The sequence below is a fragment of the Lithobates pipiens genome, unplaced genomic scaffold, assembly GCF_037356315.1.
Source record: "Lithobates pipiens isolate NorthernLeopardFrog02 unplaced genomic scaffold, aLitPip1_a1.2 Scaffold_25, whole genome shotgun sequence".
NCBI lineage: Eukaryota > Metazoa > Chordata > Amphibia > Anura > Ranidae > Lithobates > Lithobates pipiens.
In genome coordinates, this window is record NW_027507787.1 from 105,208,867 (window position 1) to 105,221,729 (window position 12,863).

Here is a 12,863-nt window from a genome sequence, read left to right on the forward strand (position 1 = left end):
GTTGTTGTTATGTGGTAAGTCACCTTTGCAAAAAATTAAATAAAAAAATAAATAAAAATAATAATAATAATAAAATAAAAAATATTTAATAATAATAATACTGAATTATAACAGCAAAGGGGGACAAGTTATTAAGACTTTTAATTATAGTGTTCAAATATGTGCTACCTGAGCCGTAGTGACTAGGTTAGCTTTAAGTTTATTGGATGAGTTTGGTTGAGATATGTACTACATGCCCCTTTTGGGGATTTTGTGTTGCTGCCTGAGCCGTAGTGACTGGGCTAGCTTTAAGTTTATTGGATGAGTTATGTACAACATTTTGAAACCAATAATAAACAACCGCGGCCATTATTATCCAAACACTTGTCTTCTTGTCTTATTTCAAAAGTTATGAAAAAAAATTCCAGCCTGCTGTCCCATGCAAGGGTAGAGCATACTGCTGTATACTCTATATTGTGTAGTATGTGATATGTAATGCAAACATCTTGCATTCTGTAGTTTTTTCTGTAATGTAAGCACATTTATGCTTGCCATACACTGTACAATGTGATTTTACAACCTTCTTTAGAACTACCAGAAACTATACGGTGCAAGTGACTGTCCATTTGTGTTCTTTCGCATAGTTTTATTCAAGCCATACACATGGTGTTTTTTTGTTTTGTTTTTTTACTTTAACATGCAGGTTGAAGGAGCGAAAAGCGGATTCCCCCCCCCCCCCCCCCCATTCACACATTTCTCTTTGGATGGGGTAATCTTTCCCACTGTGGCATTGCAGTATGACAGTGGGCTGTTTTCAAATTACTAGTGTTGTCAGCTATAGCCACACTGATCATTGGGGAAAATTGTCTGGTTGTACACAAGTCATCCAATAGATCAACTTCTGTACAACCAGCCAGCCTGTACATGGATCAAAATTCAGCCATTCCTGCTAAACAAGCAGAATTTTTTGACTCCATGTACAGCCAGGCTAACTCTAAAGCACAACCTCTGTACAATCAGATTGTCTCTTGTATGGCCAGCTGAAAATGCAAAAGATTTTAGTGTCTCTTGTCAATAACAGTCCAGGTGATAGAGGGGCTTATTTTGAAGTGCAGATACCCAAGTGTATCTTTCAGTTTACTGTAAGTTGGCGATTATGTTCTATTTGTGAATGAAGCATGAGGGAAATTGATTTGCTGTGTTCCTTATGTTTACTGTATTAAGACACTACAGATTAGGGAATATGCCAGGGACTTGTATCCTATTTGAGATCTTGACTTCAACCATAACAAAAACGCATTGCATAGATCTAGTTTTTCTGTCTTGTTATGCACATTTAGGGTGGTCATACACTATACAATCTCCTTAAGACCCCTTTCACACTGAGGCAGTTTTCAGACATTTTAGCACTAGAAATGGCCTCTAAAAAGTGCCTGGAAACTGCCTCCCATTCTGTGCATTGTGTGCTTTCACACTGGGGCAGTGCACTTGCGGGATGTTAGAAAAATCCCTCCAAGCAGCATTTTTGAGCGGCTTGGAAGCACTGTATTTAGCACTTTCAAAATGCCACTGCCCATTGAGTAGGTGGGGCTTTTTACTTTTTATACCTTTCCATTTTTAAATGCAACGCATAAACAGAGTGATCCTCGCAGAGCTAGCAGTCTGTCAAAATGGACATGCCATGTGTGAAAGGCACCTAACATTAATAATGTACTATCAGCCTTAAACAAAACTTCATTAACCACTTGCCGACCGCCGCACGCCGATGTACGTCCTATTTTTGAAGAGGGATATCTCGGTAACGGCAGCATCTGGTGCCACAACCGAGATATCCATCTCTTCAGGCGGCGGTCGGCTGTAGGATAACGGTGGTCTCCGCGGCGGATTCGCCGCGAGGTCACCGCTATTGGCAGCGGGAGAGGTGCCACCCCCCCCTCCCGCCGCCCTCCCGCACCTTCCGCCGCTTACCGGAGCCGTCGGTAGCGGCGGAGGCGATCAGGTCCTCTTCCTAGCTGGGTATAGAGACAAGTGAGGCCAAGATGGTCCCCACTCGTCTCGATACCATAGGAGGGCGGAAGCGACGTAAAAACGTCACTTCTGCCCATACCTCTTAAAGGTATATTTTTTTTAAATGTCAGATTTTTTTAGATTTTTTTTTGCATTTTAGCCCAAATATGAGATCTGAGGACTTTTTGACCCCAGATCTCATATTTAAGAGGACCTGTCATGCTTTTTTCTATTACAAGGGATGTTTACATTCCTTGTAATAGGAATAAAAGTGATCCATTTTTTTTTTTAAAACAGTGTAAAAATAAATAAAATCAATTAAAATAAATAAGAAAAAAAAAGTTTTTTAAAAACACCCCGTCACGACTAGCTTGCGCACAGAAGCGAGCGCATACGTGAGTAGCGCCTGCATATGAAAACGGTGGTCAAACCACACATGTGAGGTATCACCGTGATCGGTAGAGCGAGAGCAATAATGCTAGCCCCAGACCTCCTCTGTAACGCAAAAAATGCAACCTGTAGATTTTTTTAAATGTCGCTTATGGAAATTTTTGAGGCTAAAAGTTTGACGCCATTCCACGAGCGGGCGCAATTTTGAAGCGTGACATGTTGGATATCAATTCACTCAGCGTACCATTATCTTTCACAATATAAAAAAAATTGGGCTAATTTTACTGTTGTCTTATTTTTTTATTCAAAAAAGTGTTTTTTTCCAAAAAAAGTGCGCTTGTAAGACCGCTGCGCAAATACGGTGTGAAAAAAAGTATTTCAATGACCGCCATTTTATTCTCTAGGGTGCTAGAAAAAAAACAATATAAAATGTTTGGGGGTTCTAAGTAATTTTCTAGCAAAAAAAACTGTTTTAAACATGTAAACACCAAGTCTGAAAAAGAGGCCTGGTCCTTAAGTGGTTAAATAGATATGATGGTTTTAAAAATGTGAGCCACCATCACCATGTGCATTGCTGCTGGAAATGACAAAGGGCCATGTAACTTTGTTTAAAAAAAAAAAATAGCCCACATTCACATTGAGTCGATTTGACTATTGCCGGCAATGGCACCGTCCAAATTGGTGCAACTCCGACTTTGTGGCAATGCACTGATTACCAAAAGTAATGCCTGTACTACTTTTGGCGAATTCAAGGGTGATTTGTAGGGCTTTATTTGTATGAACCCACATAAATGTCTGTAAAATCACCCCAAAGTCTGACTGCATGCAGTTCCGTGCACTTTTTTTATGCAATATATGCATACACAGTGTTTTCCATGTATACCAATGGCTCTAGTTCACACCAGTGCAGTCAGTTCCAGTCAGTTTACCATGCAGAAACTGACGAACTGACTGCATTGGTGTGAACTAGAGCCATTGGAATACATCGAAAATGTATTAGATAAATATGCTTTTTTAGCGCCGAGAAAATCACACGGAACGGCATCTGGTGTGAACTGGCCCTAAGCCTATGTTCACACTGCTGCAATGTAGGAACAAGTGCAATTCCAGCATTTGTTCCCACATCGCTCCTCTCCCACAGGCAGTTCACACTGGCTTCTGCAAACCACGGCAGATGTCATTACATTGTTATTGACACCACCGGATTGGTTCACAGATCGCAGTGTGAACTGTGAACTTGCATAGGTAAGAACACCTATGCCATCCGATTTTCAGTGTGGGAGGGAGTCCCATTACTTTTGTTTTTCCCTGTGAATTTAATGTGAGTTCAGACATACAACTGTGTGCCTGTACTGGCATTACATAGAAATCGCATGTGATCGACACCTGCAGTGCGGGTGCGAATCACATGCTATGTCTGAGATCGCAGCAGTGTGAAACTGGGCTAAAACTTACAATTACAGGTACTAAGGCAGAAAACTAAAACGACATCTATTAAAATGAGTTCTATGATTTGCATATTTGGGGAGAATTGTTTTTGCGCGTAAAGAGATTAGACTTTTATAAAGTGACAATTATGAAGCAATTTGAGACTCAGATGTCTGTTTCAGTAGAACTTATACATCAACATTGAAGAGCAATACTGAACAGGTGTGATATATATATTTTTTTATGCTAATGAGGCATGATGTCCCGAACTTGTCACAGACAAAGGTGGAGACGAAAAATCAAAAAAAGATAGACTCAGACCTTAAGGCTCCTCATTTTCAGACATCAGTGTAAAAAGGGCTTAGCCAATCATTGGTAGTATATAAAAAAAGAAAAAGTCCTATTGGTTTGTCCGCAATTCCAAACCTCTATAAATTCTACAGACACAGCCATTTCAAGCAGAACTCCTGATCCTGAGATCGCTTGCGATATTGGATTGCCATTTTGCAGATTGCCTCTTTTGAAAATCTTTGATTTTTATCCTTTTAATATTCACATTTGCATAGATTTATCTTGTCTTTGTCTATCCCTTTTTATAGTTATAGATATTGATTAGTTTATTATTACTGTTTATTATTGCCAGATACGGTGTACTGCATTAATACTGGTTAATATTTTTTATTTCCATTTGAACTTCTGTTTGTACTATAACCTGTTTTTGTATTTTAGGATTTCTAAAAAATCTACCATGGCATCAGAGGGGTAAGATTTTATACTGTTCTTTGAATCTTCATTTAAGCCATTTATCTTCTATGCTAGCCATCATTGTTTTGTCCATGACATTTGATTGAGGAACATTTTCTGCACTATTGAGCTGCAGCCACATATACATGGACATGATTTGTGGGTCCCATAATTTTTTTTTTATATATATATATATCTTGTTTCATGTGTATTTTATATTGGGTTAGATACACTTATGCGCTGGTGGGTATTTGTATTTTATATTTGGTATATTTTTAATTGGGCCATATTTATATATTGAGCAACTTGTGGATTATGTGTTTTTTTCCCCTTTCCTTGTTCCCCCATAGACATATCTGTATTGATGGGGAATTCCATCCACAGCACTATTGCGGTCTGCCGGCTGGAAAGGATCCCTGCCAACAGAGCACAACTGGGTTGATTTATTAAAACTGGACAGTGTAAAATACAGTAGACAATCTGCTTTATAACTTTCGCTTGTTCAATCAAACTGACAAACCTAGAAGCAGATTGGTTTCTGTACAGAGCTCCACCAGATTTTGTGCTCTCCAGTTTCAGTAAATAAACCCCAAGTTGCAATAGTCTGTGGATAGCTTTAACATATTTATCCCCAGCTGCTCAAATGTTCCACTGGGATAAATTATACCCCACCTTACCAGCCCCTTAACTCTAGGAATTGCAAACGATTTTACTCAATCTGATTCAAGGGTGGATTTGATTTGAAGAGCAACTGTCTTCTCTATCCTACAGCAGCTCCTCCTCTGACCCGCTGTTGAATCACTGACAGTCCCATTCACTTCAATGGGATGGCTGGTGATGCAGCGGACACGGTGGCAGCAGGTGAGTGGATGCCTGCTAACAGGTGCTGCCATGATGGATCTAAATGACAGGTTCTCTTTAAATGTCTTGTTCTTGCTGGTAGTTAAAATCTTTAATATCTGCAAACAAATTTAAAGGTGTTGTAAACCCTTGTGTGTTTGTTATTTAAAAAAACAAAGAAATCATGCTTGCCTCCACTGTGCAGTTTGTTTTGCACAGTGTGGCCCCAATCCTCATCTTCTGGGGTCCCCGGCAGTACTCACGGCTCCTTTTTCGCATTAGTAAATCCCCTGGGAGAAGCGCTCTCCCTGGGGGTTACCTTGCAGGCATGCTCCCAAGTGCAGCATTTGCGCGCATAGACAAAATTCCAGACTCGGCACCAGCGCCTGCATCATTGGATTTGATTGACAGCAGCGGGAGATGATGGCTACGCTGCTATCAATCTATCAAATCAAGAGCCAAGAACCCCAGGCAGAGAGGTACAGCGCATCTCCACCGAGGGTATGAATGGGCTTAGGTGAGTAAAACAGGAGTCTAGGGGGCCGGTCAGTGTCCCTTTTTTTATTTTTTATTTGTTTTTGGCTGCATTAAGGTGAAAAAACAGGAGGGGTTACAACCCCTTTCCAATCAGGTCTGCCTGTCAGTTTTTCAGATGGACCTCAATGGAGCCTCCATTCACTACTATGGAGCAACAGATTTCAGTGGTGCTTAAACATATTGTAGAAAATATCTCATATCAATATCATTAATATTCCATCAACCCCGTATATACATAAAATGACAAATGGCACTTCCTCGTAAACTATGTGCTATGATTCAAACTTGTGTCAGTGTTTAGGGCCCTTCACTCTTAAAAACAATGTGCTTCACTGCGAAAAGCTTCCAAATCGCTGTTGTGCTTCACTGCAAAAAGCTTCCAAATCGCTGTCGTGCTTCACTGCGAAAAGCTTCCAAATAGTATTAAATTAGTATAACGCCTATTTGGAAGCTTTTCGCAGTGAAGCGCATAGCTTTTAAGGGTGAAGGGACCTAAACACTGACCCTTGTTTAAACCTGTAGAACATTTAAGAGGGAGTGCTACTTTCAATCCATTGATGATTTTCGTGTTTTGGAAGCACCTGTGTGGTGGTGGAACACATAGTTTGTAAGGGTGAGGAGCCCTCAATACTTGCACCTTCCTTTTTTTTTCTTTTTTTCTTTTTTACTTGCTGTCATGTTTTTTGGAATTTTTTTTTATGTCATTAAGTGTAGGGCTTGATGTCCCGTGAATATGATTTTGATATAAAAGATTTTCTGTAATATGTTTAAGCACCAATGATTATACCAGAGGTTGGTCATACAATTAGGCAATCTGTTTTAAGCAGCGCAAAATACACATTTTTTTTTTCAATCAGCACTTACCATTGTGGGAACAGAAATAAATTTGTATTTGTAGCAGCTTAGAGGTCAATTTTAAATAAGGTCACTGCATTTTATGTATCGTTTTGGCAGCATGCAGCTCCAATTTTCTTTTATGCGACATGTCCGCTAACACCCGCTGCTGTCCAATCCTGTCCATGAAATCCAGAGGGATGGTGACCTATTTTCGATCCATCCATCTGGCGGATCAGCTGAAAACAGATGGGTGATCCATTTTCATCTGATCTCCCCATAGAGTAGAGCAGGGCTCTGACAGGTCCATCTCTGTACAGTGAGCCGAGATGGACCTTTTCATCCACCTGCTCAGCGAAGCGATTCTCCCGCTAAGCAAAGTGGAGTCTGCCGGGTGGAGTGGCTGTGTGAAAGGGCCCTTTTTAGAATGAGTTGTCAGGTTAGTAAAACCACAATATCGTAACCAATTCAACCATACAGTTTGTAGTGCACATAGACTTGCAAAACAATAGGATAAAGGAATGTTCCCGAGCTTTTATCTCATGGTTGCTTTTAAATTGTGTGAGTGCATGTCATCTCAGCTTGCATAGCTTTGATTTATTGAATGAGTTTACCAAAAATTTAAATATTGAAGAATATACAGCCTCATGCTACATAACTAAGCTTCATTACATGCTGAATAAACTCAATTATTAATGTATCTAAAATAATCTTTACATAGCTTTTTTTTTTTCTTCAAAAATATTAAACTTTTATGAAAATAAAAGCTACTTTTTAAAATTAAAACTTTTTTAATATTGTGTATTGTAATATTGGGGTGATTAAGCTCAATTGGTAGATGCGCGTTTTAGTCTACATCAGGCAGGCGTTTTATGGTTAAGGGCCTGGTAGCCCACGTTTATTATAAGAAAACAAAATATTTAGTTCATCCAGTAATCCCACGCAGGGGTTTAAATTCATTCAGCACACAAATGAACATACCAAGCCACCTGGCTCTCAATTGTCAACAGTTCCTCTGCTTGCTCCCAACAGGTTTGTCAACTCTTTCCAGCCCCCTGGACTCACCGGCTTCCTTAGTCTTCCTGACTCTCAAGGTTGTCAGCCTTTCCCAGTCCCTTACACGGACTACAGTCTCCCACAGGGCAAACCACTCTTCAGCCAGCATCAAGCTGCTCACACTCCACCACACCCCTCTACAACTTCCTGTCTTGCTTTTTAAAGACACTGCCTTAACAGGTGGGTTAATCAATTGTATTCCCTTAAAGAGAGCACAACCCAAACAGAGGGGAAATATAGTGTTCCAGGACCCAGCCACGGCGTCCATTACAGTATGTATATATATATATATATATATATATATATATATATATATATGATGTCCTCTCGGGGCATCTTCGGCGAGTGTGTAGGAAAAATGATAGTGAGGACGAGATCAAGAGGACCTGGTTGGGAACCTCGGTATTGTCCAGTGTGCTGATCTCGACCATGCTAGCAGTTCTAGCACACCGCAGGAATTTTTGGCACACTTTCTTGAGTCCAAGGGAAGTGTTGTTATACGTCAACCTGCAGGAAGACAGCGATAAGTGGTCAACATTTTAAATGGTTATAACGTTATTTTAACCTGTGACCCTATAATGGCATTAAGACCCCTTTCACACCAGGGCGTTTTGCAGGCGCTATAGGTTAGAAATAGCGCCTGCAAAACACCCTAAAGAAGCTGCAGCATTGTGTGTAGTGTGAAAGCCCTGCTCCACCGCTGCTCCCCATTGAAATCAATGGGGCAGCGCTGTAATACCGTCGGCAAAACGGCACTATTGCGGCGTATTGCCGCCGGTTTTAACCCTTTTGCGGCCGCTAGTGGGAGGGTAAAATCGCCCCGCTAGCGGCTGAAATGTGCCGCAAATCCGGCGTTAAAACGCCGCTAAAAATAGCGGCGTTTTACCGCCCACGCTATCGGCGGTGTGGTGTGAAAGGGGTCTAAAAAGTAAACCTCAAGCCTCTGTTTTTGGCACCAATTTATTCAACTTTGGTGAAAAATGCCCCGATTTGGAGCTATGCTAAAGGCGCTACAGCTTGAAGTTATAATTATTCAGTTCAGACCCAAATGGGCTATAGCCTACCTCAACTGTAATTACCGTTATAATTGTTTTTACATTACAGCTATATTTATCAGACATTTGCTCACCTTTTGCGAGTTCATGGATCTTTCAGTACTGATACTATTTTTATCCCAAGAAATTTGTAAAACTTTGCAATAAAAAAGTTTGCAAACAAGTTAAACCTCTCCTAAACTATATTCTAGATCTCAAGTTCCAGTGGAGGAAGTCCAGGATGATCCCACCGGAGGGGATGAAGCTCTGGAAGGGAGAAGACATCCAGGGTAAACTTGCTGTGGTTTAAATAGGAAGTTCTAGTTGTGCAAATAAAAAATAAAATTCAGAAGCTACAAATGTAGCTGCTGACTTTTGATAGGACGCTTGCTTGTCCAGGGATCCAGCATCATCCTCACCCTGGCTAGTTCTTCACTAGCCTACAGGTTCCTGGCACCCTAACTGTGGGCAGGCACTTATGCAGCTTTTGGCTTCAAAGCTAACTGTACACTGCACTCTGTGAATGGTCCTGCAGTCTTTGGTAATCTGTCCCAGAAGTCTGCAGGGAGGGTGGAGGGGAAGGAGCACTTCTTTATTGCCAATACTGGGTACCTGTAATCCCCCCCCCCCCCCACAAAACAAAAAAAATAAGATGCCAAATATGGGAGAGGAGGGCTCCAAAGCAAAATTTCCCCTTGGGTGCCATTTCCACTTTAAGGAGTGATGAATATAAACTAGCTTGTTTTTGATTGGATTACAGAGCTCAAGGTCTGGGAGAGGTAGTCAATTTTTTTCCCTATATTTTGTAGCCTGCCTATTTGGGTGGCATCCCGTTTGCTGGGACCTCAGTAAATTTCAATCTGTCTACGAGTCCGGATATTATAAAATCAAAAGATGGCAAAAATGTCAATATCCAAAAAGGAGGACTCCACTCAAATCCAATTGAGGTTTCGTCCAAAAAATACAGCACTGGACTCCATGGAGTGAGGGATTTCTTAAGTGTCAGTAGCTACTGTACATGTAGCCAATTTGATTTTAATTTTCAAACCTTGGGTGAAGGTATATTTATAGGGCTGGCCATACATTATAATTTTTTTTTTTTCTGTCAATCAAACCGGAATCTACCTAATTGCTAAAATGTTTTCTCCCCAGAACCACAAGGATCCCCTTGGTCTGCAAGGTGTGCTTGAAGATTCAAACCACGCTTTCAACACACCTGAGAATAGTTTGCGTAAAGAATGCGGATGAGGCTGAGATCAACCAACTTGTCGAGGAGGCCCGGTCGAAGATGCGACACGTGACCAGACGCCTTAGTATTGTCGCATACGAAGACCTGGAGCATCCAAGTGTGGTCAGGCCTTGTCGGTTTTGCGTAGGTTTTCTCGAGGCCAGGGGAAGCATCGTCCTTACGGAGTCAGGAAGACAGCAGTACGTATTAAACCAAGCTTTATTTAAAGAACGTTTTATAATGCCATAAAACTACATAGCCTCATTCCTGGCTCTATTAGCAGACCTGAAGAAGCACAGGAAATGGAGATAGAAGAGGAGCAGCCAAGGTAAAAAAAAAAATATATATATATATATATATATATATATATATATATATATATATATATACAGTAATGCATCTTCTCATTTCATATGCCTGATGTACAAACCTTTATTGTACATCCTCTTTCCCATCCCCTAGCACATCCACTCGTCGGTGCTTAGAAGAGGCAGGACTCTACAAGCAACATTCGGTGGATTCTCCCTTGATCCGAGGATTTCAGAAGTATTTGGAGACATCGGGATCAAAGGAATTCATCAGACGGCAGGTAAAAATGTCAAACGTTACACACTGCAAGGTTAGTTAAAGCGGAGCTCCACCCTAAAGTGGAGCTTCTGCTCATTGGAACCCTCCCCCCCCCACAATTGGCACCTTTCAGGGGGGAGGGGGGTGCAGGTACCTGTACAGTACAGGTATCTGCACCCACTTCCGGCATAGATATCCGCAGAATCTACGGATATTTACGCCCCTTTCCACAGGTCCCCCGCTGTCTGATGGGAAACACGCGGATCCCAGAGACAGCAGGGACCATCCTTATTGTGCAGCGCGACTCGCGCATGCGCAGTAGGGAACCGGGAAATGAAGCTGCAAGGCACCACTTCCTGATTCCCATACCCAAGATGGCGGCGGCAGCACCCGAGAGATGATCGAGAGATCGGCTTCGGGTGCCGACATCGCGGGCGTGCTGGGCGGGTAAGTGTCCTTATTTTAAAAGTCAGCAGCTGCTGGCTTTAAAAAAAAAAAAAACGGCGGAACTCCCGCTTTAATCTAGATACTTTATTAAGACTACCAATTTTAAGTTTCTGATCTTAATCAATTTTAACCCCCATTTGTAATAACAAACATGTCATACTTACCTGCTCTGTGCACAGAGCAGTCTTGATGCACTTCTCAGGTTCCCCTGACGCTTGTGACTCCCTCCTTCACCGACTGCCCATCATGGCAAGCTGCTTGCTGTGTGGACGCTCCCGCAGACTCTATTCCAAGCCAGCTCTGTGTGTCTATAGCTACAGCACATGGCTGGGCACCATCCCACTCCTCAGTGGCTGTGATTGACTGTAGCCTTAGCCAAAAGGTTCCCACTTCTGTCACTGAGCCTAAAAGAAGGGAGAGAGCCAACGTGCACAGCGCTGGATCTAGATGGGGCTCATGTAATTTTAGGAGTGGCTGGGGGGAGCTACACATGTTGTTTACTTCAATGCAGAGAAAGCATTATGGTAAAAACAAAATTCAGCCTTTGAAAGCACTTTAAGATGTTTTTATTATCCATTTTTAGGTGAACTTTGTGACCAGGTACCTGTACTTCGTGGACAGCCAGGAGGTCTCGTTGAAGTGTCTTGACCAGCCAGAAAGGACCGTCGATTTCTTCAATCAACTGGAAGCCTCCGGAGTCAGCCAATCCACTGCGATCAACCATCTGGATAGCATCCAGAAGTTTGCAAGGCATATCTCCATGGAACCAAGATGCATGGACGATCCTTCTGCCAATCAAGCCATATCAAGATTTGTAGGACTTCTGAATGACATCCGTAAGAAGATCAACAAGAAAGCTGCCAAGGGCAGAAAGGAAATGGGGTTGGCAATATTGATGGTAGTAAATATTGTATTGCCTTTATCCATTTTATTTATTTTTTAATGCATTTTATTTTGCTAAATATGCATGCAATCATTTTTTTTTCTCTTCCCCATAGAGATTGGGCTCAGGATCCAGAGGTAAGCCAAAGGATTCTGTCTCTTGCAAAACCTAATTTTCTTACCTTGATAGGTAGGGCAAATGATGGACTGGAGCTGGAAGACCAAGACCAGATGACCGTCATGTATTACCTTGAAGCTCTACTTACACTGGAGCATCTTCAGCGACCAACCGTCATTCAAAACATGACTGTGAGTGTTTACACGAGTCAATAGTGTTTTACACCAAATGTAAGGAGTGACACTTGCAACAACATCTGTTTTGTTATCCTTCAACAGGTAAATGAATGGCTGCTGAAGACCCACAAGACCATCCACGTTGATGCAGAGGCTGTGGATGCAATGATCATTGAGGTGGATGTCGGAAGTGCGGAAGCTCCTTCACAGATGGCTAAGGTGGTCTTGGAAGGATCTGAGGAAATGTGGTTACCACCTATTTCCGAAAGATAAGACCTTCAACAAAGGGGATGCCTTCTTTGTCACCAGCGAGGGAGGGAAACGCTTGATATCTGATGACCTCACTCAGTTCCATAAGAGGCAAGTAAAATATAAAATTGGTCATACAGCTATGCCACAAATGTAAAATTACTCATCAGTGCTAACCAAAAACTTTTTTTTCAGTTGTACAACCATAACAGACCAAAAACTAACAAAAATCTCTCACCCTTTAGATTTAACCTTCCTGCAGTTACTTACCAGCAGGCAAGGAAGGCTTTTGAGCAGTGTGGTTTATCCCACTGCAATGACGAAGTGAAGGATCTTGTGAAGGAATA